The sequence below is a fragment of the Nicotiana tabacum genome, chromosome 20, assembly GCF_000715075.1.
Source record: "Nicotiana tabacum cultivar K326 chromosome 20, ASM71507v2, whole genome shotgun sequence".
NCBI classification, from domain to species: Eukaryota; Viridiplantae; Streptophyta; class Magnoliopsida; order Solanales; family Solanaceae; genus Nicotiana; species Nicotiana tabacum.
Window position 1 is genome coordinate 71,858,068 of NC_134099.1, and position 27,586 is coordinate 71,885,653.

The following is a 27,586-nucleotide window of genomic DNA, read 5'->3' on the forward strand; positions in this document are numbered from 1 at the left end:
AACACACTTAGATAGGTGAATTCATTTTCTGAAAGAGTAGACAAATCTACAAGGTAAATATTGTTAACTCTTTTTCCTTACAAAACAATCTTGTCAGCGGTAAGGTTAATCACAAAGCATTTAGTAGAGGTAAATGCTACAAGGTTACCTCTGTCACATAGTTGTGACACACTGATCAGGCTGTATTTCAAGTCATCTATCAAGTAGACATTCTCAATGGAGTGAGAATCTGTCTTACCTACCTTTCCAACCCCAATAATCTCACCTTTCTTCCTATTTCCAAAGGAAACATTACTCCGTTTAGGTCCTCAAGTGAAAGGAACTAGTTCTTGCTTCCAATCATACGTTTTGAGTAGCCACTATCCATGTACCATATTTGGCTACTTCCTTTCACTTGGACCTGCAAAAAGAAATCAAGGGTTAGTCTTAGGAACCCAAACTAGTTTGGGTCCCTTTCTATAGGCAAAGGGATAAATCAAATTCCTTTTAGCCCACCCAGGCAGCCTATTTTTCTCTTGAACAAAAACTTTATTCTTTTGACTGACCTTTTCTTTTGCAACCATTTATTTTTGTAATGGCCGGTCTTGCCACAGTGTGTGCATATTTTGTTCTCAGGAAGAGTGAGGTACTTGCTTTTAGGGTCCCACTTAGGTGCTTGAGTCCCATAGCCAAGTCCTCTTTTATTGTTACTGTGATGTTCTTGTAGCCAAGAAAGTGCATCAGAAGCCTTGTTCCATTTGCAAGTTCTGTCTAGTTCATGTTTTACCTTCCCTAGATCTTCTTTTAAGACTTTTATCTGCTCATCCTTCCTATACAACTCATCCTTCATTTTTCCTATGTTTTCTTCTAGAGTGAGATATGTGTGATCAACGTTCTTCTTACATGTTCCTAGTTTTAGTTTTACGTTCTCAGACCTAAGTTCTAGGACACTGATGTTTTCAAGAACCTGGTTCTTCAACTCAGCGTTTTTTCTATCACTTTCATTAGCCCTAGACTCTAGATATTTGCACTTGGCTTTTAGGATCACACATTCCTTAGACAGATCTTCCTTCTCATTGTTAATTATCTCAAACTCATCAATGAAGTCTAGCAATAACTCAGACAACCTTTCTTTAGACAAGAATTTAATCTTATCTTTGAGATGAAGGATATTTACCTCTTGTTCATCATCCGATTCTCCGATGGACATAAATGCTTGTTCATCTTCAGCTTCATCTTCTGAGTCATCATCTGATGTTTCTCCCTAAGCAGCAACCATAGCCTTTGTTGATCCTTTGTTCCTTTTTGGTTGAACTTGTTCCTTCTTCCTATTCCTTCGTTCAACTCTTTCCTTCTTCCACTCAATTTCCCATTGAGCACAGTTCTTGATCATGTGATCAATCTTACCACATTTGTAGCAGCCCTCTGTTATCTGTTTCTCAGGAGCCCTTGGTTTGTTGAAGGTTGTACCTCTTGAAGAACCCTTTCCTCTCATCAGGTACCTTTTTAAATCTCTTGTAATATGGCCATTTCATCATCCTCCAGATCTGAACCTTCAGCTATTCTGAGAGCCAGACTTCTTTCCTTCTTGGGTGCATCCATTTTCATGGTTTGCCTTCTCAGTTCATAGGCAGTGAGGTTTCCAATTAGTTCATCCATCTTGAGGATAACAATATTCTTTGATTCCTAAATAACAGTAATTTTGCTTTCCCAAGAGACTGGCAGAACCTTTGTCAAGATCTTCTTAACTTTGTCTTCTTCAAGAATAACCCTTCCAAGAGACTTAAGTTTATTTGTCAGTGTGGCGAACCTTGTATACATCTCCTGGATGGTTTCTCCTTCTTTCATGGTAAAATTCTCATACTGAGAATACAACAGTGTTCCTCTGGACCTCTTCACTTGAGGTGTTCCTTCATGGGCCACTTACAAAGTGTCCCAGATTTCCTTAGCAACGGTTCAGCTTTGGAATTCTATTGTACTCGTCTGGACCCAGTCCACACACAAGCCATTTCTTGGCCTTGGCATTCTTCTCCCATTTCTTCAAATCTTCAACAGTGCAGTCAACTCTTGTCTTTGGCACATCCACTCCTATAACATTCTTATTTGTGGTTGCTAGAGGACCATCAGTGACTATGTTCCATAGTTCATAGTCTTCTCCTATGATGTGATCCCTCATCCGGTTCTTCTACCAAGAATTGTACTGACCATTAAAGAGTGGAGGCCTAGCAGTGGATTGCCCTTCCCAGTTCCCAGGTGGTGCACTCATTTTGATCTTTTCCTAAGGTGTTAGCCTCTTCAAGGATAACCCGCTCTGATACCAATTGATGTTTTAAGCGTCAATACCATACAAGAGGGGGTGATTTGATTTGTGTGGTACCCAATTTTCGCTATTGAAGAACCTGGTTCTTTTAGGTGTTCTAACTACTATTGTTTGCGGAATAATAAGTACATAAAATAAAGAACACAGAGATTTTTACGTGGAAAACACCTGGCTCAAAAGGTGAAAAAACCATGACCTACTACTCAGTAGAATTTTCCCAAACTTTCACTAAAATCACTGAACCAAAACAGCATTTACAAAAACTCTTTGTAAACCTAAGGATTAACTCTAAACCCGTTGTGGCACACAGCATCCACTGTTGCGACAACTTCAAGTTAGCTATAACTTGAACACTCTAGGTACCTAATACAATTGCTTCTATGAAAGCTGAAAGGTACAACTTTAAACCACCTACTACAATTGAACTAGAATAAAATATAGACACAATGGAACGGAATCTTCTATCTAGTTCAAGTAGCTTCAGGAGTGCACACTCAAATCACACATAAATTGCTTGCAAAATTGCCTTGCTCTTTTGCTCTCAATTTAGTTTAACTTCTCCGTATGTGCATTACCTGTAAAAGAGAACAATCACTGTCATTTAATAAATTAGTAATCAGAGTTTGATTGGGACTCAATTGCTGATCTTCTATCGTAGAAGAGTTCATGAAGATCTCAAACTCTAACACTATCTTTTATCCGAATTCTGTTCTCTTCATATAAGGAGACTTTCTCCCCTTATCTAATATGCAACATTTTTTTATCAGATCACAGAGATATTACTGCTTGATTAGTAAGACTTATCTCCTTCATATACATCTCACATGTATAGGTTGATCATGACTGTGCTTCACTAGATGGACCTGGTCCATGACTGAGTTCATTTGTCATTCTTCAAAAGTTCACATGTTCTTGGGCCAACACTAGCCAACTAATCAAGGTAGGAAATCTCCCTTAAATGAAAGGGCACATGGGACTCGTACACTCTGGGTCTAACGGTATGTGGAGTCTGCATATATGGAGCATGCTCATTTGTGGCATCATGTTCGCTCATCAAATCAGGTTGCTCATTCTCATTCTCATCAACAAAGTGCAGTTCCTCATCATCGTTGCCCTTATCAGGGAATGGTGTATCATCGCTAGACTCATCAGCATTGTTGTCATAATCACTATTATCTTCCTGACTCTGTGCATCTGCCAGATCCTGATTAAATATATCATCTTCGGGCAACTGAGTAAGGACAGGACTATCATATTGCTCGTTTTTACTGCACAACTAATAAAATACTGAGTTTCTCAAAGTCATCCCAACATAATATATTTACTTTATCTCTTAACTTACAATTCATAATCTGTGAATAGCCCATGATACACATTATCGAGTTACTGATGACTCGCGGATAGACCAGCATGATCCAAACTACCAAATGGTATATTCCAACTGTTTGGTCAGTTCATAACTTATAAAATTCATATATGGCCGGTACCACCTTTGGAAGATATAAGTGTTAGTATGAATATGGTACATAAGAAAATAATCATACTACAACTAGGAAAATTAAAATTTACGCTTTGGCATGTGAATTATATAAACATAGGGAGAAATTATGTCTTCGCTCCTCATTCGCCCGTGAAGATAAGTTTAGATCTGGCCACACTCTTTCAAATGGAACCAGATCGGATAAAGCTCCAAAAATACCACTAGATGATTGAGGATTATCCCTATTTTACCAAACCTCAATATTGCGGACACCTTCAGACTTGATGTACATTTCAAGCATTTTTATCACAAGAAGTTTCCGGTGTTCATACGGAGTCCTCAAAAAGTCTTTCATCATCTTCGATGTTAAACTCAGCATAATAAGAAACCCCTTGCAGATTAAGCGAATAAGGATATCTTCCATTCCCTTAATATTAACCGAACATTTACTCTTACTCATTCTTTTACCAATCAAAGATATCAATCTATCGTACTCCAATATGAGTAGCAACTTAACAATTCTCTGTGGAGAACAACTAAAGTGTCCTGAGTTATTCTACACGACAACCTCACCCCTAATATAATACACAACCAATTTTTCGCTCTTCAAACATTCTGGCAAAATGCAAAAAAGATTAAGTAAGCAAATATTTCGGAATGAGTAAGCAAAATACGAAGGATGCTGAAGAATGAATTTTTTGGAATGAATTTTTCAAGAAGGAATGTTGGTCCTTAAGTAAGCAAATATTTAGTGCGAGGGGTACAATAATTGGTGGGTATAGCACATATATTATATGTGTTGTGCGTATAGCGCATTTAAGACATGCGCTATACCCACTAATTATTGTGGGTCAGATAAATAATAGGTATAGCACATGAAAGTCATGCGCTATACGTTAACGGATTAATGTGTCGTTAAGGTATAGCGCATGGATTTCATGCGCTATATATAAAAATGTTACCAATTATTTTATTTACCTATTTTGGTACTTTGAGTCCAAAAACCCATCATTTGATTTCGGACTCCAGCCTGAGGTTTTGAACTTGAGGCTAATTAAGTTATTTACATTGATAGTATAAACATTTTTTATGCTATCCAGCTATATATTTATATGTCAATCCATTAATTTTTATTTTTTTTGGTTTAAAAGACTATTCTATTCATTAAAACATTACAGGGAGCTGCATGGATTTGCAGAGTTACAAGCATACATACTACACTACTAGAAATCCGATAAATACTGACCAAAATTTTCCAACCAATGTTGGTCGGTCAAAAAAAACAACCAAAGTTGGACGGAAACTGTGAGAAAAATATTTTACATTTATTTTTTAAAAAAAATACCGACCAAAGTTGATCGGTAAGTTGGTCAACATGTTGACAGAGTTGGTCAGACTGGCTTAGTCAAAGAAACTTTCACATTACCGACCAACTTTGGTCGGTAATGTGGACCCAATTTTTAAAATTTAATAGTTATATTATTATTTAAAATATTTTATAAAATTTAAAGAAATTTTATTTAAAATTACCGACCAAAGTTGGTCGGTTAATTCAGGGGAAGCATTTACCGACCAACTTTGGTCGGTATATTTTAATTTCTGGAAAATAACCGACCAAAGCTGGTCGGTTATTAGGTCAACATTGGTCAAAATTATGAATCACTTTTATATTTACTATCTAAATAATATAAATGTAATCCGTTTTTATTTTGTAATACAAATAATGAATACACTAACATATACTATAACAAGTTATATATAGTTAAAGTAGTACAACGAAGCGTGTATATATATATATATATATATATATATATATATATATATATATATATATATAGAGAGAGAGAGAGAGAGAGAGAGAGAGAGAGAGAGAGAGAGAGAGAGAGATATAGATATAGGTGAGACATTTTGTTTTTAATATTCAACGATGCATCTGAGTAAGTTATAAGTCGATGAATCAATTTACAAACAGATATATTTGATGATAAATTATATATACTAATTAGGATCTTCACAAGTCTATCAATCCCTAAAAGAACTCGACCCTTCCAAAGGGTTCAAAGCCTCTCATTTCTCGATTATTCTGTCTATGTTCACTTCGATACCTGTGAGTACGAGTATTTTTGTATTTTTGGGGTTTCAAATCTCTGGTTCAAACCACATTTGATTCGCTTCTTTCTATTTTCATGAACCTAACTATTTTCTGGTTGAATTTGTTTAGATCTCTTTAGATTTGAAGCGATTTTGTGTTTGTTTGGTATTTCTCTCTTAAATTTTTCTGTTTTTACTATTATTTTTGACCAATTTCATTTACCCTAAAAGCTAGGGTTTTGATTTCTGATGAATTTCTACAAAAAGGGTTTTAGCGTTTAAATGTTTTCATCTCTGATTTTCTTATTTACTTTTTCGACTGATTTTTACTTGATTTAATCAAGCTCCATCTATATGTCTTTGTATTTCTTAGGGTTTCGATTATTTGACTATTTATTCTACTATCTTTTGCCCGTTTACCTTTAATTATGTCAGTTAAGTGTTAATTAATTCTATTTACCTAAATTAGGGTTTGGGAATTAGCTTTCCTTTTAGTACCAATATTTCCTTATTAAGATTTACCTATTCTTACCTTATTTATGTGATTAACTATCCGTACTAGTGGCTTGATTTTGTGTTCTGACTCCTAATTGATTTTAGAACTAGTTCTTACCTTATTTAACCTTATTCTTAATTACTGATTGATTCTGTGTGAGATTTTCCTTAAATTAAATGATACTTACTCGATTCTGTCCTGTTAACTGATTCATGCTGACCTTAATTGATTGTTAACTGATTTTCATACCTTATTTATGTGTGATTGGTTCATTACCTTATTTGTTTTACTCTATTGTATGCTATAAATGCCCTTCCCTTGTCATGATTTTAGACACACACATACACAGAGAAACACTGAGGCAGTTGCACACTTTACAACTTAAAACTTTCAAACTCTCTGCCCTAAAAAACTTGAGCTTTCTCTTTCTATTGTTCTAATATCTGCACTATTTGGCCGGCTGAAAGCCAAGGCCAGATTCACTGGATTCTAACTGCTATTGCATTCCTGTTTGCTTTCTTCTCAACTGGTATGCCTTAACTCCTATTATTCCATTTGTTCTATATGCTTTATTCGATTAGTTTATTTAAATTTTCAACATGCTTCTGCTTTCTATATGAATACATGATCCCACTTAGTGATGATGCTAAACTAAGTTATCTTCAATAATGTGAAACTCTGTCCAATTCAGCTGTATGTTCCCTATTCTGACTATTATTATATACTGTAAGCATGTAATGTGTGGCTAATTCTGTGTGTTAGTTCGTGTATTTTTGCTTTTATGATTACTTTAAGTGTTGGTATGAGTATCTAATCTGAACAAATATCAACTTAGTTTAACTATATGTTGAACATGAGTTTTGTTTGTTCTCTGGTGCAGTTCTGTTACTATTCTGTATATGTTGATTTCTAAAGTTGTTCCCCCTTACCCTTTGTATACTTGTTTTCAAATTTCTACTCTTAGTTATTTAGGTCCCTACCACCCTAGTGTGAGCACTGCCTAGTTCCATGAGACTCATTTAAACTTTGATACATTAGGGCTGGTTTTCCAATCTTTTATGAATTCTGTGTTGAATGTGTGGTTTTAGTGTGAGCATTGCCCGGGTCCCTGAGGCTCTTTGGAAACTTTGACACACTGGAAGCATGATTTAAGGTGTTGTGAATAGATCACTACTATTGTTTCAGTGTTGTTGTTTTTGAAGGCCTGGTTCCCAGGTTTATATTGGGCCTGCTAAGGCTCCCGTAGTGTAGTAGATACTGTTATGTAATTTATTCATTATGGTATGTAATAATCTCTATAATAAACATATTTGGAGTTTATTAGTAAAAGCTGTTTTTTTTCCTATATCTTTGTTAAACTCGGGTAGAAATCCTGCTTATAGGTTTATTATGTTGATTGAATTATGTGAATGTTACTACTTGTTTAGGGATCCTGCCTATAGGTTTTTCTGATTGTTTTCTTCTATATTTCACTCGCATGCTAGAAATCCTGTTTATAGATCCCTTGCATTAGAAATCCTGTCCATAGGATCCATGCATATTTTTTAACTTACATGCATTAGTGACCATGTCTATTGGATTCTATCTATTTGAATAACAACTTTTCTTGGCAATATGCTTAAAATTTTGCACACATGTGATTAATAGATATCATGCCTATAGGAGATAAAAAATCAGTATAAACGTAGATACCATGCCTATAGGAATAAAAGGAATCAGTTTCAAAACCTAGAAATAATGCATATAGGATTTAAACTAATAGATATCATGCTTATTAGATGAAATCAATTTGTAAACTTAGAAATCATGCTTATAGAAGTTTAAATCAAGTCAACACTTAGAAATCCTGCCTATAGGGTTTTAAATTAATTAGAAAGCATGCCTGTAGGATCTAAAGGGATAAAACCTGTCTTGACGAGTTAAAATCAGTAATTTTCTTAGAAACCATATTATAGGTCTATAATTAACAGTTGTAGATACCATGCCTACAGGATTCTGTTAATCACTTAGGCAAATCCTTAGTGTTATTAATGATTCTGGGATTTGAAACACTGATATTTTACTGCCTAAAAATGTCAGATTCAACGCTTCGTAAAGTCAGTAGGCAAATAGTAGGTCCTGATGCACGCCTTAATAAGACTACTGTCTTGCATTCTGTTCTGCTCATCAAGATATCCTGCTTATAGGATCCTAAATTAACAAAATCTGTTGATTTAATTGTGTGTATTTGTTGTCTACTTGTGGAGGTTAATATGAGCCCTTATTTGCTCCTTACATGAAAGTCCTATTTGAATTTTGTTTGTCGCCTTGCTTTTCTCATTTTAACCAGCATAGGCCAGTCTAAAACCACCCCAAATATAGGTCCTAAATACCTCTAGGACCATAGGTAAGGAATGGGTAGTGCACGCATAAGGCACGAGTTAGAAGCTACTAAAACGCTTAGGTAACAACTAAAAGATAGTAATTGGGTAGTAAAGGAAATGATAGACCATGCGCTAATGCTATGAGTAAAACCCCGACATGAGGGAGTTGCAAAGCATTGCATGGAATGATCCTATAGGCTAAAAAACGTAGGAGCACTCCCCTATACTCTTATGTAAAAATAAGTTGAATATTGTATCTGTCCCAATTTGTTTTCCTCCCTTTTAAGACTAATTAGCTTAATTTATGTGCGGCCAGGACCCACCATTGTGGATCTCGAGGGGTTCCTAACATCTTCCCCTCAAGGTAATTTCGAGCCCTTACCCGATCTCTGGTGATGTAAACTGGTTTCGTGAGTTAACTGATCTAGGTGCCCTAACGCACCTTAATCCGTTAGGTGACAACTCTTCAAATCCCTTACCCCATCCTAAAAGGAAGGGAGTTGTCTCAAAAATGTCGAAACCTGATTTCACGAGAAAAAGGGGGCGCAACAACATGTCGACTCTACTGGGGATATCTTTAGGCTCTTACCATAACGAACTTGTCTGTGAATTAGTCTTTAAGTATGTCTTTATTATTTCGTTAATACTTGCACACCCCTTCCCATTCTATGTTGATTTATTCATTTATGATTTCCCTCCCCTGCTTATCACTTTTACTATGGAAACTGACTTGTCTCCTTGTTTTTATTTTCTCAAATGTCTTTACAATTATTAAATACTGCATTTTATCATTATTCATCATGCAAATACTTGACAACATGGTATTTTGTTTTTGCATAAATCCATGCTCAACATCATATTCCACTCGTGCGTACTAATACCATAACAACACTTGATGAGTGTCCGTGCTCTTTCTAAAACCACACTTTAAATTAGGAAAGGCTTATTTGGGGTAAAACTAGTCGATCAGTGGTGCAATCGACTGTGCCGTGCCTTTCCCCCTCAAGTTGTCCGCTTGAGGGTACCACTCTAGGCTTCTATAGAAACCTTGCTCTGATAAATAACTGTATATGTATCATAGTCAAACCTAGTCGGGGTTAATATGTTGTCCACATAATAACCCTCTAAAAAGCCTTGTCCAAAGTCCACTGGGATTTCCATAATCCCAATGGATGCAATTACGATATACGCATTATTTAGAGAGATAAAATGCTGAGATGCTAATCGTTAATGAGTAAGTAGTCAAATCCGGAGGGGGCAAAGGCCTAACTCTATTTATTTTGCAGAAAATGAGGCACGAAGTCCCCAGGTTCGGCATGGTCCGAAGTATACCACCGTTGTTGTTGGACTGGTGGGAAAATCTTTCGTCAAGCGATAAAAACCACGTGAAAAGGATTCTTAGAAATATACCCTCATTATTAGACATTCAACCAAACAACATGCTGACCGAAGCTGCTACTATGTTCTGGGACGGAGAAAGACATGTATTCCATTTTGGTGACATAGAAATGACTCCTCTCCTGGAGGAAATCGGAGGGTTTGCTGGATTACCATGGGAAAGTCCCAGTTTACTAGTACCAGAAAACCACAATACTAGGGGGTTTCTGAAAATGATGGGCCTGAGAAAGAATGAGGACTTGGAGTGCCTGAAGAAGTCTTACATATCCTTTGACTTCCTCTATGATCATATAGACACATCAAATCTTACCATATCTTTCATGACGAATTCTCCATCACTTCCCTAGGTTGGACTCATTGCAGGGTTTTTATATTCATCATCTACTTTCTAGGTATGATAGTGTTCCCAAGCCAAGGGGACATAATTCATACCAGGTTGGCCATGGTAACTAGAGCTTTAATTGAGGGAATTGAGGGACAAACCTATACTATTGTCTCGATGATCGTAGCAGACATGTACCGGGCTCTGGATTATTGCAAGAAGAGGTTCAAACACTTTGAGGGTTGTAACTTGTTACTACAGATTTGGTTGTTAGAACATCTTCAGATGGGTCAGTACCACCAAGAGTTTCCATGGAGATCATGGAACGATCACATCACTTTCCACCATCCTAAAAGAATGACCTTTATCCCAGACAGATTTGCACAGCCGGAGAATGCCACAGATTGGGAACAATTCTTCAACAATTTGACCGAGGACCAGGTTCACTAGATGTTCGAGTGGTTCCCTATCGATGAATTCATCATCAGATCCAGGGAAGTTCCGTATTTAATGTTGATTGGGTTAAGGGGAATATACCCCTATGTTCCTATCAGGGTTATGAGGCAAGCTGGTAGAAAACAAGTCATACCACAAGTCTCCAAAATGAGTCATTACAGAGACGATTTTCAGGGTGATGCCATTCCATACTAATGTGAGGCCCAACACATGTGGCACTTGAAGATTATCGTGGAAAAGGATACCATCGAGCCAGATTGATATCACGCCGGTCATGTGTACTTCTACCCCTCATGGTTAGAAGATAACATAACAGGAATATTCGAGCCAAGGGTTGGTCAAGGAAACAGGGTCATAGATGAAGTCGCTGAAGCACAAGTGAAGTATGAGAGGCTATGCAAGAGGGTCCTTGAATCCGAAGCCAAGCATTTGGAGCAACACAAGTTCAATATGGAATCAATCAATAAGTGGAAAGAAATGTCTACAAGGTCAGCAGAAAGGTTGGAGTACTTGGAGCAGGGTCTAATGGAACTAGAAGGAAAGATGAGGAAAGGGGTCATAGATTGTTAGTGTGCAGAATGCAACGAAGGAGGACATCTAGCAAGGGCATACCTGCTGCTGGAAATGCACAACCTGGGGAATCTGATTGATGGAGCCAAGAGGGCCAGATATGGAGAAGGTCCCTCCGGGACCAAGTATATTAGGTTTATCTGTTTAGAGTCATTTTGGAATTCAAATATAATAAGGCAAATGCCATCAGTAACTCATTTATTTATCATAGTTTTTAGGTTCGTCCTATTTATTACATTAATGAAATGAGGCATTTATCAGCATTAAATCTCTCCAAATTTATTTGTCGCTAGGCCTACCTCAGGCACAACGAGGTTCCCCAAATTAGGATGCGAATTTACGTTTTCGCAATATGTGTTTAAATCCTGCAGATGCTTTTCAGAATCCTTAGTGACTTGTCTACCTTTTATTTTTTTCTTTATTTTTGATTATTCTCATCCCCTAATGTTGGTTCGCACATACTGGCATCGTCAGCATATCACATCAGATCTAGAGGCCTTCCACTACCTCCTCCTCCAAGTAATCTGAAAAGCAAAGAAAAATCGAAGATGGATGATATGAGTGGTATCCAGAAAGAAAACATTGTACATGCTAAGAATGTTGAAACTTCAGACAGTTAGAGTACTCCGTCCCAGAATGATTTAGTCCTATGATTGGAACAGAAAATACTGGAGTTGCTAGCAAACCTCTCCCTCACCCTACACGTCCCAGATGTTAACCAACAAAATGCTCAAAACCCAGTACCTCCTTAGAACACACCAAACCAACGTCCACAAAATCCTCCCGCACCCCATCAATACGCAACTCCTCCCCAAAATCCTAATCGTCCACCAATACCCACTCCCCCTCAGCACCAATATCTTTATACCCAATACAACAAACCACTTACCATACTTCCCAGAATATCACACAACCTATCCCCGATCCGCAAAACTCTACTAACGATCACCACTACACTCCAAACCCTGGCACCCACCAAAACAATCCCATATATGTAGAAACCTTACCTCACTCTACTCAACCAACATCATACGCTCCAGAATTTCTTGAGAAGGACCTGCTCATTAAGAACATGGCCGAAGAGCTCAATAAACTCACGAGCCGAATCCAGGGTGTTGAAGGAGGCAAAGGAATTGAGGGTCTGAATTTTGAGGATCTGTGCATTCAGTCGGGCGTGGAATTTCCGGAGGGTTACAAACCTCCTAAGTTCGGAATGTTTGATGGAACCGGTGACCGCAAGGTACATTTGAGAATATATTGTGATAAACTCGTGGGAGTTGGGAAAGATGAAATAATTCGCATGAAGCTGTTCATAAGGAGTTTCACTGGAGATGCCTTATCTTGGTATATCAGTTAGAATCCCAAGAAGTGGGTTAATTGGGTAAGCATGGCATCAGACTTCATGGATCGATTCAGGTTTAACACAGAGAATGCACCGAATGTCTTCTACATACAGAATCTAAAGAATAAACCAACGGAGAATTTCCGTAAGTATGCTACTCGATGGAGGTAAAATGCTGCAAAAGTCAGGTCGGCACTAGAAGAAGAGCGGATGAGCAAATTCTTCGTCAACAAAAATCACAAGTTCTCCGACATCATCAATCTCGGAGAAAGGATTGAAGAAGGGATCAAGAGTGGGATAGTGACCTCAATATTGAGGCATTGTAGGCCACGAACAAAGCATTGCAGTTAGGGGGTATATCAAAGAAGAAAGAATTAGGGGCAGTAATAGTGGCCCAAGGTCCAAAATCTACACTCACATACCAAACACCTCCACCTACATACCAACCCTCACTTCCTAGATATTCTCAACCTGTTACCGCCTATCACACCTATAACACCCAGCCAGCCTATTACCATTCACCCCTACCCCGTCAAAACTATCCAAAACCCAGACCTAATTTTGATCGCAAGCCGCCTACACAATACACCCCTATTGCTGAACCAATTGACCAACTATATGAAAGATTAAAGTCTGCCGGATATGTAACCCCCATTCCAACTATTGCAATGGAAAAATCGTCCCAGTGGGTTAACCCAAACAAAACCTGTGCATACCATTCTGGCATGAAAGGGCATACTATCAAGTAATGCCGCACCCTGAAAGATAAGATTCAAACCCTGATTGATACCAAAGTCATACAAGTAAAGGAAGCCGCGCCAAATGTCTGTAACAATCCCTTCCCGGATCATAGGGGTGATGAGTCAATGTGATTGAAACTAATGAAGAATGGGATCCTGAAAGGTCATTTGGGCTTATTCAGGAAGGTGATGACCTTAAATCTACAGTCACACTCACTCCTATTATGGTGCAGATACATCCACCAGTCGAAGTTGAAGTAGTCGCATCAGTCCCATTCAAAATTGAAGTAACAACACCTGTGGTCACACCAGCTCCATTTGAAATAGAAGTATCCACACCCTTCACTATGATAGTAGCACCCACACCTCATTTCAAGTCCAACGCCATACCTTGGGATTACGTTGCCGAAGCTAGGAGAAAGGGAAAAGCAAAGATGGAAGAATCTGGTGCCGCACAGGGGATGACCAGAACTGGAAGGATCTATACACCCAAAAATTTGGGAGGAACAAGCAAGGAAACTGTTACCAAACAACCCATTATTGAAACTGGTCCATACAATCTTTGGAGGAAAGTACAGGCAAGAGAATACTCTGCCACTGATCATTTGAACAAGACTCCCACCCAGATATCCATCCTGTTGCTATTGCAAAATTCTAAGGCGCATAGGAATGCTCTGATGAAGCTTATGTACCCTAACATCACCATTGGAGAGATGGCCAACATGGTAGGGCAAGTACTGGAGAGTCACAAGATCACCTTCCACAAGGATGAACTACCACCTGAAGGATTAAGTCACAATAGGGCATTGCATACCATAGTACAGTTTGAGGACAAATTCATCGCCAGGGTCTTAATAGATGAGGGTTCAAGCCTCAAAATTTATCCATTGACTACTTTGAAAAGGTTGGGCAAAGATTTCCATGAGATACGAGCAGGAAGTATGAAAGTGAAGGCATTTGATAGGTCTCAAAGGGCCACATTTGGGGAGATTAACCTTTGTCTGCAGATGGGCCCGACCTGGTTCGATGTTGAGTTCCAAGTACTAGGCATATCTGCTACATACAATCTTCTATTGGGACGACCTTAGATATATGCCGATAGGGTTGTGGCTTCCACGCTACACCAGGGCGTGAAGTTCGAATGGAACCATCAGGAGGTAATCATTCACGGAGATGGAAGTAACCCCATTTACACCAGTCAAACTGTCCTGGTTGTCGAGAATAGAAGAAGGTTAGGTGGAGAAACTTATCATTGCATTGAGCGTGTCAATGCAATTGAGAAAGATAAGTAGTGAAGTAACAAAATAGAAAGCATACTGGCATGGTCTAGGTATGAACTCGACAAAGGGCTTGGGAAGAAACTCCAGGGCATTACCAAACCGATACAGTTGAAATGTCACGGCACAATTTTTGGGTTGCGATACCCATATGCCTGGCAAGAATATAATGATTGGTCGCCACCATGGCATGGTCCTTATTACCCTCTCGAGCATCCAGTACCACATATGAGTCAGACTTTTTACCAGGCCGATACAATATGGGGATCTATAGAGGAGGAAGCTTTGGTTGGGTTGAGAAACTTTTTCCTAGAAAATGAGGATATGGATTGCAATGTGATAGTTGAGGAGGGGGAGGAACAAGGCATCACCATTCAGACAGTGAGAAGGGATTTGTTCTCAAGAATTGGACTGCCACACCATCCCGGGCCCACCGTGTTCCTAGGTAGCTTAGCAATTAGCATGACTTGTTTTAATAGCCATGCTATGCATTTAAGATATTTTCAGTATTTTGTTTTAAAGACGCATTTTGTTTCAAAATAATTGCTCGAGTCATTGAGTCGTACCTGCTTGCGATATTTTCAAAATTTAATTAATGCATTGTTATTTAGTATTCATTATTATCTTTTACATTTTTTCTTCTACAACATTATTATTACTTTTCCTGATGAACCGATGACTGTGACATGTAATGAGACAACGCAATATAAGGATAGTGACTCAGAAGAAGAGGATGAAATACCTGAGGAAGTTTTCAAAGAAGTTGAGAATTTTGAGAACAAACCTAAGTCCAATCTGGACGAAACCGAGGCAATCAATTTGGGAGATTCCGAAACCGTCAAAGAGACTCGCATAAGCATTCACCTATCACCGTCAGAAAAAGAGGAATATACTTGTTTCCTGCAAGAATATGAGGATATTTTTGCATGGTCATATGACGACATGACGGGCCTGAGCACATCCTTAGTGGCTCACAAGTTTCCTACCAATCCAATGTGTCCGTCGGTGAAACAGAAACTCAGAAAATTTAAACCAGACATGAGCCTAAATATCAAGGAAGAAGTAACTAAGCAGATCAAAGCCAAAGTCCTCAGGGTAGTTGAGTACCCAATATGGTTAGCCAACATCGTACTAGTTTCGAAGAAATATGAGAAAGTAAGAGGTGTGTGTTGACTATCAAAATTTAAATAGAGCAAGTCCCAAGGACAAGTTCCCGCTGCCAAATATACACATTCTGATTGACAATTGTGCTAAGCATGAACTCTAATCCTTTGCAGATTGCTTCGCGGGTTATCATCATATTTGGATGGACGAAAAAGACTCGGAGAAAATAGACTTCATTACACCATGGGGAGTGTACTGCTACAAGATGATGCCATTCAGTCTAAAAAATGTTGGGGCTACCTACATGAGAGCCATGACGACCATCTTCCATGAAATGATACCCAAGGAAATAGAGGTGTATGTTGACGATGTCATCATCAAATCCAAGAGGGCCACATATCACATAGTAGACTTGAGGAAGTTCTTTGACAGGCTAAAAAGGTACAATTTAAAGCTGAACCCCGCAAAATGTGCATTCAGGGTTCCTGCGGGAAAAATATTGGGATTCATTGTCAGCCGCTGAGGAATCGAGTTGGACCCATCCAAAGTTAAGGCTATCCAAGAGTTACCACCACCGAAAAGCAAAAAGGACGTGATGAGATTCCTGGGATGTCTCAACTACATCAGCCGGTTCATAGCACGGTCCACAGTAATATGTGAACCCATCTTCAAAATGTTGAGAAAGGATGCTGAAACCAGTTGGACTGAAGATTGTCAAAGATCTTTTGACAAAATTAAGGAATACTTGTCCACACCACTAGTCCTAGTCCCGCCAGAACCTGGGAGACCTTTGCTACTCTATTTGTCCATATTAGATGGGGCTTTCGGCTGTGTTTTGGAACAATATGAAGAGACAAGAAGAAAGAAGCAAGCCATATATTTTTTGAGTAAGAAGTTCACACCTTACGAAGCATGGTACTCTCTGCTAGTGTGAGCATGTAATTTTTGCCCTATACGAAATACTCCTATAATCCCAAGAAAATAGGTTTTTCTGCTAATTATTTGCCATTTTAGGAATTTTTGTAGATTTTTCTTAATTATATGCATTTCTATGCATGTTTAATTTTTATTTAAATCATGAAAAATATCAAAAATATCATGCATTGCATTTAGTATTTGTTTTTATATTTTTTAGAATTAATCAGTAATTATTTGTTTTATAGAAATTTGAAAATCACAAAAATTGCTCATTTTTACATTTTGTCTTTTAATTTTTAATTTATTTATTTTTCTCTTTTAATTCATAATTAAGGGACGTTTATAATTTTTATAATTAGTTAATTAGTTTAATTTCACATTTTTGAATAATTTAGAATTTTTAATTAAAAAGGGAGAAAAAGAAAAGGGGAAATAAAGAGCTTGATTTTAAAAGGGGTTTTTATTTTGAAATTGGGGTAATTTGACCCAAACCAGCCCAAATCTGTTACTCAGAACTCAAGCCCCAAACCCAACCTTACCCGATCCAACTCACTTTCAAGCCAAGCGACCCCGTTTTGGCCCTTGTCATCACAGTCGTTGATCTTGTGTCATCTAACGGCTGTGAATTGAACGATGCTTTTGTATAAACCTGTCCGAATGGACCCCCTAGACCCCCATTATCCTATCTCATTCTCTTCGCTCTTTCAAAAGACCAAACCCTAGCCGCCCCTATAGTCTTTCACCGCCCCCGCCACAAACCACCCATCGGAAATCGCCTCACGACGGTTCTGGTGGTCGAAAGCTTCCTAAATTCACACCCTGAACTCCCCTTCATCTCCTCAGTCTATATCTCTAACCATTTTCCCTCGAATCCCTACCGATGTGCTCGAATATCAGATCGAAAGTCAGGACCAAAAACCTAACTATCCCAAAGCTCCCCATCTTCACACTACAGAATCCTCTTCCCCTCTTCATCCTAGATCCTCAATCAGTTTTTCCCAAATCCCCGCCGATTTGTTCGAATTTTAGATCGAAATCGAACCAAAAAACCCTAACTCCTCCAAATTACCCCAAATTCATACCATATGATCCTCAATCTCCCCTCACCACTACCCTACCCTCAATTTCCCAAAAATCCCCGTCGATTCCTTTGAATCTTGAATCTATGGTTCCCTGAACCCTAGCTTTTCCCCCTTCAGATTTTTTGGTCTCTGTTTGGTTGGTTGAACCCTAAACTTGCATTAGTCGACTATTCCTTGTTGAGAACAGTCAACTAATGTTAGTACGAGTTCATGTTGCCTTGAGGAAGTTTGGTCAAAGGTCATAGCCGGTTTGTTCTGTTAAAAACAAGTATAGGTAATTCCTTCCGCTTGCTTTTCTTTTTTCTTTCTCTTCTGAGAATCCCCTGTCATTTCTTTTTCTTTTTTCCTATTTGTTTGTCTTTGGATGTTCATAGCTGCATGTTTTAGGTTTACAGTTTTAGGACTTCTTCTCTTTGACCACATGTTTATCTGATTATTTGTTTTGGATTAGTTGTTTAATTAGAGATTATTTAAGCTTCTATTCCAAAATTGCATGAGTTAAGTCTAGTTAGGGTTTTAATGAATTGATCACCATGATTTTGTTCTATTTAAACGTTCCCTTCTTCTTGCTCTGAAATTAGATTTTTGCGTTTGATTGAGTTAACTAGCCTGTTTTGATTCATATGCCTGATTAGTTTAGCTTCTAGCATTTCTTTATGGTTTCTGGTAAATGTTAGTTTGATTGCTGTAGTTAGCTAGGAAGAACAACCTCTTATTAATAATTAGGCTGATTAAAGTTCAAATTACATTAGCTTTCTTACTTTCCATTAACATCTTTTGCATCTTTTGATTTGTTTCAAGTGTGTTTGGATGATTTGAGAATCAATAGAAACTTTAAGGACCTATTTGGATTGAAAAAGTTTAGGTTAAGGCTGAAATAAGCAGTAACTTGAAGGTTAAAAATGGGTCTACCTAGGCTAAAAAATCAGAAATTTCCTAGAAAAGGTACAATTGTCCTAGCTGTTACAAAAAGATGCTGAAATATAAGACAGTTGTACCAAGGATAGTACTATTTATTCCCTAGGATAAGGAATATGCCCAAAAGATACCCTCCCCTAGGCAGCCTATATATAGGAAGGTCTTCACACACAAAAAAGGGATTCAGCATAATTTTAATGCAAAAAGGCTCTATTTTAAAATCTAGATTCTAGAGATCTTGGAAAAACTTCAAAACACTCTCATTTTCTGATTCTTTACAAGATTGAAAACATGTTTTGAAAAATAGAAGATTTTTCTATAGTTGGACTTCTTTGTTTCAAGTTGGTTTTGCTTTGGATTCGATTTCCTGGTTTGATTTCTGGGGTTTGTTGCTGTTGGATCTTGCTGTTTTCTCAGCCAGTTTATTTCCACAAAGCTATTGGTTTTCTTTGTTATTTTGCTGATAAAGGTACAGGGACTCACATGCCTGGTTTGGGTTCATTTAGCCTTTTTCTGTAATCTTTGTCTAGATGTTTGAATGAAAATGCTCTTGGTTGTTAAATATTTCTAGCTTACTTGTTCTTTGTGACTATGATTCTCTTTAAAATGTGTTCAGTTATTACTTCACTAGCATGCCTAGGCATTTTACTTGGCTAAAATTCTTATATGAAAGGAGTGCTGGAATAGTTTCAACATGAACTCCTAATTGCTGAAATAGCCCCTTTTAGATTGCTCTTTCAGTTAATGTTAAAGTTACATTGATTCATGGCTTTCTTATATGTACTAATAGATATATTGTTATTGTTTTTTTTGTGTTGGTATGTGAGATGGCCATAAGGCCAAATAATCTCAAGGTTGAAGTTGGAAATGTGGACTTGTGAGAGGCAGTTCCATAGTTGTTCTCTTGCAAGTCAACACATTGTAGGGGAGGACCTGAAAGGCAGAAAAGAAACCAGAAGTTAGAATGAGAAGTTTATTTTGATCTTTTTAGTACTCTTTTGGACAGGAGTATTATAAATTATAAAAAATAATATTTTTATACATTCAAGACTTTCAGCAGTGTAAATGGAGTTTTATAACTCTTTAAATTCAGTTTTCTTTTTTGGGCTTGTTTAGTGTTGGGTTACCACAGTTAGACCCTTTGTTTTTATTTTATGAACATGTATTAGGTTGGAAATTGGGCTAGACTTACAAACAGGCCCAAATGTGGGGTTTATTCGAGCGAGTCTAGGCATAAGCCATTGGGCATTGGCAGTTGGGCCCAACAGCTTAACCCATATGTAAATATATTCCCTTTGCAAATTATAAGTGTATATCTGTTGTCTTGCGAACCAATGTGGTAATTAATCTTCGAACCAGCTTTTGTATTTCGATTTTCCTATTCAAAAATGGATTTGTTCATAAGCCCTTCTTCGACTAATGCCAAAATGCAAAAAGGGTAGATAGGCCCAATTAGAAAACATAGCAACTGGGCCCGCATAATTTTGAGCCTACTTTGGGTCGTTTGGTTAAGGCCCAACATGATGGCTTGAGGTCCTTCTGACTACTGGGCCAATTTGTGAGCCCAAAGACAGCTCTTAAAGCCGAATTGTCTAAGTATGTAGACACTGCTGGCCCATTCCCCTTGTCCAAAACGATTAAAACCTATTTATAATCAATTAGCTTTTATTTAGCTTATGTCATGACCCCAAACCCGAACCTGGTCGTGATGATGCCTCTCGTGAAGACAAGGTCAGTCGACACTTCCCATTTTCCAATTTTTAACAGTTAAGAATTAAGAAACAGTCTAAACATGATAAAATAATCAAAAGTAGCCGATAATATCATAAATACGCGGATGAACAACCCAACACAGCCCGATACCGAGGTGTCACTAGTCATGAGCATCTATAAATCCTACTACAAGTCTGATAAGTCTATAACTACTACAAATGTCTGAAAGAGATAGAAATGACAAAGAGGGAGAAACACGGGACTGCAGACGCCAAGTAGCTACCTCGTGAACTCTGAATATATGCCGGGAGCCCTCAACTCGCACTGGCAGGATCGACAACGCTTGAATCTGCACACGGTGTGCAGGGAGTAAAGTGAGTACTCCAACTCAGTGAGTAACAAATGTAAATAAAGACTGAAAGCAGGAAATCAAGTAAGGCACAATAGCATGCTATAATGAAGTAGTAAAACCATTTAGACACAGTAAAAACTAGTGAAAAATAGGTAGAAATCCTTTAACTCAAATTTAACTTCATGAAAAGCCTTTTTCCACAATTTAACAGGTAATTGATAGTCAATTATGAAAAGTAAACACATAAAGGTTCGCCCCTCGGGCACAATATCAACAAATCCGCCCCTCGGGCAACATCTCAGAATAGTACCAGCCCCTCGGGCAATCACATTGAACAATACTAGCCCCTCGGGCTAAATCTCACATCACAATGGGTACCCACGCTCACTGGGGGTGTACAGACTCCTGGAGGGGCCCCTTACGGCCCAAGCTCAATATCAAGCCACTTCGTGGTATCATCACTAGGCCCTCGACCTCATATCAATCAAGCCACCTCGTGGCGTACATATCTCAGGCCCTCGGCCTCACAATTAGTATCAAATGTTTTCTCACAACATAGGCGCTCGGCCTTACTCAGTCAAAATCCTCACAAGCCACTCGGGCATTAGAAAATCATGTTTCTCAAACCAAAATATCATTTAAAAGATCATGTAAGTGTTAAAACAGAGTAAACATGGCTGAGTACGAAAAAAGTGAAATATAACATGACTGAGTTCAAGTAAAAAGTCAAAACAGTAAGGAAATACCAGTAAAAATCCCCGAAGGGTTCAAATAGTTGGCACGAAGCACAAATATGGCATTCAGCCCAATTAATAATGATAGCAAATAAATTTTTTTCAAATACGCGGTAAAACCCATCAATTGGGACGGACCAAGTCATAATCCCCAATAGTGCACGACCCCATGCTCGTCATCAAGCATGTGCCTCACCTTAATATAGCACTACGATGTGCAATCTGGGGTTTCAAACCCTCAGAACATCATTTACAATCATTACTCACCTCGAACCGGTCAAATCTCTAGCTCGTGATGCCTTTGCCCCTCGAATCGGCCTCCACTCACATCGAATCTATCCAAAATCAGAACGAGGACGTCAAAATATGCTAGGGGAACATAGCCCAAGCGAAAATAATCAAAATACGACACAAATCCCGAAATTACCAAAACCCGACCCCGGGCCCACATCTCGGAATTCGATAATTTTTACATCCATAGATTCCTTATCTCCCCATGAGTTCATACATATCAAAAGTTCTAAAATCCGACCTCAAATGCTCCTTCAAATCCTCAAGCAAAGGTCTAAGTTTCCAAGCCCTAGTTTCCCCAATTTTCACCCTTAATTTCCATGATTTCTAGCTCTAATCCATGTAATAATAGCATAGGAACGAGTTTTAGGTCCAAATTCCTTACCTCAATGAAGTTCCCTTGAAATCCCTTTTTCAAATCGTCCAAAAAGCTCCAAAGTCGAGATAAAAATAGTGAAATAGCTCAAAATTCATGAAGGTCATGATTTATACCTTCTGCCTAGACATTTTCACATCTGTGGCCCTTTAACCTCTTCTACGGTACCGCATTTGTGGTCATTCATCCGCTTCTGCGGAAATCACTTAAATTCCCATTTCCGCATCTGCGATACTTTTCCCACATCTGCGCTTTCACAGGTGTGGTCCCCCAATCGCAACTGTGGTTCCTGACAACTCCTCAAAATCCGCTTCTACGACTCCTCTTCCGCATATGCGGCATCACAACTGCGGTCCCCAATCCGCAGGTGCGGAAATACTAGAAGCAGCAAAAGTTCGGCAGCTGCAAACATTTCTCAAACTTTCCCTCAACCATCCGAAATCACCCCGAGGCCCCCAGGACCTCAAGCAAAGGAACAAATATATAATAATACCTTATCCAAACTTGTTCCAATCTTCAAAACATCTCAAACAATATCAAATCAACCAAAACACATCGGATTCAAGCCTAACTTTATAAAATCTTCCGAATTCTGCTTTTGATCAAAAACCCAACCAAACCACGTCCGAATGACCTGAAATATTGCACACACATCCCAAATGATACAACAGAACTACTTCAACTCTAAAAATTCCATTTAGACCGCTATATCAAAATCTCGCCTATCAAACGTAAATAGCCAAAATATCAACTTCGCCAATTCAAGCCTAAATCCACTCCGAACCTCCAAAACTCATTCTGATCACGCTCCTAAGTCCCAATTCACCTCCCGAAGATAATCAAACCATCGGAACTCACATCTGAGCCCTCTAACACATAAGTCAACATCCGATTGACTTTTCCAACTTAAGCTTCCTCAAAAGAGACTAAGCATCTCAAACCTCACCAAAATCGTTTTGGATTCGATCCGACAAACCCGATAACACATAACATGGATAAACAAAGCATAAAGAAGCAGATATGGGAGAAAACAAAGCGGTAACTCATGAGACGACTGGCCGGGTCGTCACATCCTCCCTAAATTAAACAAATGTTCATCCGCGAACGAATCAAGAAACATACCTGAAGCCTCAAATAGATGAGGATATCTGCTCCGCATCTCCTGCTCAGTCTCCCAGGTAGCCTCCTACACGGGCCAACCTTTCCACGGCACTTTCACCGAAGCTATATCCTTTGTTCTCAACTTTCGAACCTGACGACCCAAAATAGCTACTGGTGCCACATCATAGGTCAAATCATCATCCAACTAAACCGTGTTGAAATCCAAAACATGAGACGGATCCCCAATATACTTTCAAAGCATAGAAACATGAAATAATGGATGCACACTCGACAAGCTGGGTGGCAAAGGAAGCTCATAAGCCACCTCCCCAATCCTCCGAAGCACCTCAAAAGGCCCAACGAACCGAGGACTCAATTTCCCCTTCTTCCCAAATCTCATAACACCCTTCATGGGTGAAACCTTCAACAGAACCTTTTCACCAACCATGCAGGACACATCTCAAACCTTCCTGTCAGCATAACTTTTTTGCCTTGATTACGCTGTACAAAGCCATTCCTGAAACCAACCAACTGGAGATCTACACCACCTCCCATACGAAGCCTTATATGGAGCCATTTGAATACTAGACTCATAGCTGTTGTTATAAGCAAACTCTGCAAGCGGTAGAAACTGATCCCATGACCCTCCGAAATCAATGACACAAGCATGCAACATGTCCTCCAATATCTGAATAGTGCACTCGGACTGCCCATCTGTTTGAGGATGAAAAGTTTTGCTCAACTCAACTTGAGTACCCAACTCTCGCTGCACAAACCTCCAAAACTGTGAGGTAAACTAAGTGCCCCTATCTAAAATGATGGAAATTGGGACACCATGCAACCGAACAATCTCCCAGATATAGATCTCCGCCAACCACTCTGAAGAGTAAGTAGTACACACAGGAATGAAGTGCGTGGACTTGGTCAGCCGATCCACAATCACCCAAATAGCATCTTACTTTCTCAAAGTCCGTGGAAGTCCAACAAAAAAGTCCATAGTGATCCTATCCCACTTCCACTCGGGAATATCCATCTGCTGAAGCAAGCCACCCGATCTCTGATGCTCATATTTCACCTGCTGACAATTGAGACACCAAGCTACAAATCCCATAATGTCTTTCTTCATTCTCCTCCACCAATAGTGCTGCCTCAAATCCTGATACATCTTTGCGGCACCCGGATGAATGGAATACTGCGAGCTATGGGCCTCCTCCAGAATCAACTCCCGAAGCCCATCCATATTGGTCACACATATCTGGCCCTACATCCTCAACACCCCATCATCACCAGTGGTCATGTCTCTGGCATCATCATGCTGAACTCTATTCTTAAGGACAAGCAAATGTGGATCATCATACTGGTGCTCTCTCATGCGATCATATAAGGAAGACCGAGAAACCACACAAGCCAATACTCGATTGGGCTCCGAAATATCTAACCTCACGAACCGATTGGCCAAGGCCTGAACATCAAACTGCAAAAGGTCTCTCCCCAACTGGAATATATGCCAAACTCCCCATACTCACCACCTTTTGGCTCAAGGCATCAGCCACCACATTGGCCTTCCCGGATGGTACAATATAGTGATATCATAATCCTTAAGCAACTTCAACCACCTCCGCTACCTCAAATTGAGATCCTTCTGTTTGAACAAGTGCTGGAGGCTACAATGATCATTAAACACCTCACAAGTCACACCATACAAGTAATGTCTCCAAATCTTCATCGCGTGAACTATGGCAACCAACTCCAAATCATGAATGGGGTAGTTCTTCTCATGGGGCTTCAATTGACGAGAAGCATAAGAAATAACCCTACCCTCCTGCATCAATACACAACCAATGCCAACTTTCGAAGCACCACAATACACGGTATATGAACCTGAAGCTGATGGGAAAACTAACACTAGAGCTGTGGTCAAAGCTGTCTTGAGCTTCTGAAAGCTCTCCTTACACTCATCCGACCATACAAATGAAGCACCCTTCTGAGTCAACTTGTTCAAGGGCAACGCGATAGATGAGAATCCCTGAACAAAACTACAATAATAGCCCGCCAAACCAAGAAAACTGCAAATCTCCGTGGCTGAGGACGATCTAGGCCAACTCTGAACCGCTTCTATCTTCTTCAGATCAATCTGAATACCCTCGTTGGACACCACGTGCCCCAAGAAAGACACTGAACTGAGCCAAAACTCACACTTGGAGAATTTCGCGTAAAGCTTCTCCTCTCTTAATCTCTGCAACACAACTCTCAAATGCTCTGCGTGCTCCTCCTAACTACGTGAATACACCAGAATATCATCAATGAAGACTATGACAAACGAGTCAAGATAAGGTCGGAACACACTGTTCATCAAATGCATGAACGGTTCTGGGGCATTGGTCAGCCCAAAAGACATCACCAAGAACTCATAATGACCATATCGGGTCCTAAAACTGTCTTAAGAATATCCGAGTCCCTGATCTTCAACTGGTGATAACCTGAACGAAGATCAATCTTGGAGAACACTCTCTCTCCATGAAGCTGGTCGAATAAATCTTCAATGCGAGGCAAAGGATACTTGTTCTTAATTGTTACCTTGTTCAATTGCCTATAATCAATGCACATCCTCATAGTGCCATCCTTCTTCTTCACAAATAGAACCGGTTCATCCCAAGGTGATACACTAGGACGAATGAACCCTTTATCAAGGAGTTCCTGAAGATGCTCCTTTAATTCCTTCAACTCAGCTGGTGCCATATAATATGGCAGAATAGAAATGGGCTAAGTGCCCGGCATCAGGTCAATACCAAAATCAATATCCCTATATTGTGGCATGCCCGATAGGTCTGCATAAAACACATTGGGAAAATCCCTCACAACTGGAACAAAATCAATATTGGGAGTCTCAACACCGACATCCCTCACAAAGGCTAGATACGAAAGACAGCCCTTCCCAACCATATACTGGGCTTTCAAGAATGAGATCACTCTACTGGGAACATAATCAGTCACACCTTGCCACTCGATCTGTGGCACACCCGGTATAGCGAATGTGACTGTCTTAGCATGACAGTCCAGAATAGCCCAACACAGAGATAGCCAATTCATGCCCAAAATGACATCGAAATCCACCATACATAATAATAAAAGATCCACATGGGTCTCCAAACACCCAATAGTCACCACACACGATCGGTACACACAGTCTACAACAACAGTATCGCCTACCGGGGTAGATATATGAATAGTAAAAGCAAGAAACTCATGGGGAATACCCAAATAACGAGGAAAGTATTATGACACATAAGAAAAGGTGGAACCAGGATCAAATAATACAGAGGCCTATCTGTGGCAGACTGAAACAATACCTATAATAACGGTATATGAAGCAATAACATCGGGTCTGCCTGAAAGTGCATAGAAACGGGCCTGACCGCCACCTGATCAACCTCCCCCTCTAGGGCGACCCCTAGCTAACTAACCTCCACCCCTAGCTGGCTAGGCGGGTGGTGGTGAAGTAACTAGCGCTGAAGCCAATGACTGACCCCTCTGCTGAGATGAACTCGCAAGACGACGAGGGCACTGCCTCCACATATGATCCATCTCACCACACTCATAACAAATCCCAGGTGCTGGTGAAGGGGACTGAAGGGAACCCCTCGCACCGGAGTGACTAGCAAATGCGCACGGCATAGAAGAGCCCTGAACTGATGGAGCACGAGATGAACTCTAATCTGGAAGGGAACTAAGTGATGATTGGCCCTGATGAGAACTGTGAGAACCATGACCCGATGACACCCCACGATAACCTGGGTGAGCTGGCTGAGCATGCCTAAATGGACCTCTCGCTCCTGGTGACAAACAGACTCAATCTCACGGGCAATATCCACAACCTCCTCGAAAGTAGCACCAATCATCCTCTCCTTGGTCATGAGAATACAAAGCTAATAAGTAAGGCCATCAACAAACCTCCTAATCCTCTCTCTATCTGTCAAAACCATCCAAATATCATGACGAGCTAACTTGGAGAACCTCATCTCGTACTGTGTCACAATCATCTCTCCCTGACGCAACCACTCAAACTCTCTATGCAGCTCCTCTCTGCGGGACTGCAACACATACTTCTCCAGAAAGAGAATAGAGAATTGCTGACAGGTAAGGGGTGTTGTACCAATAGGCCT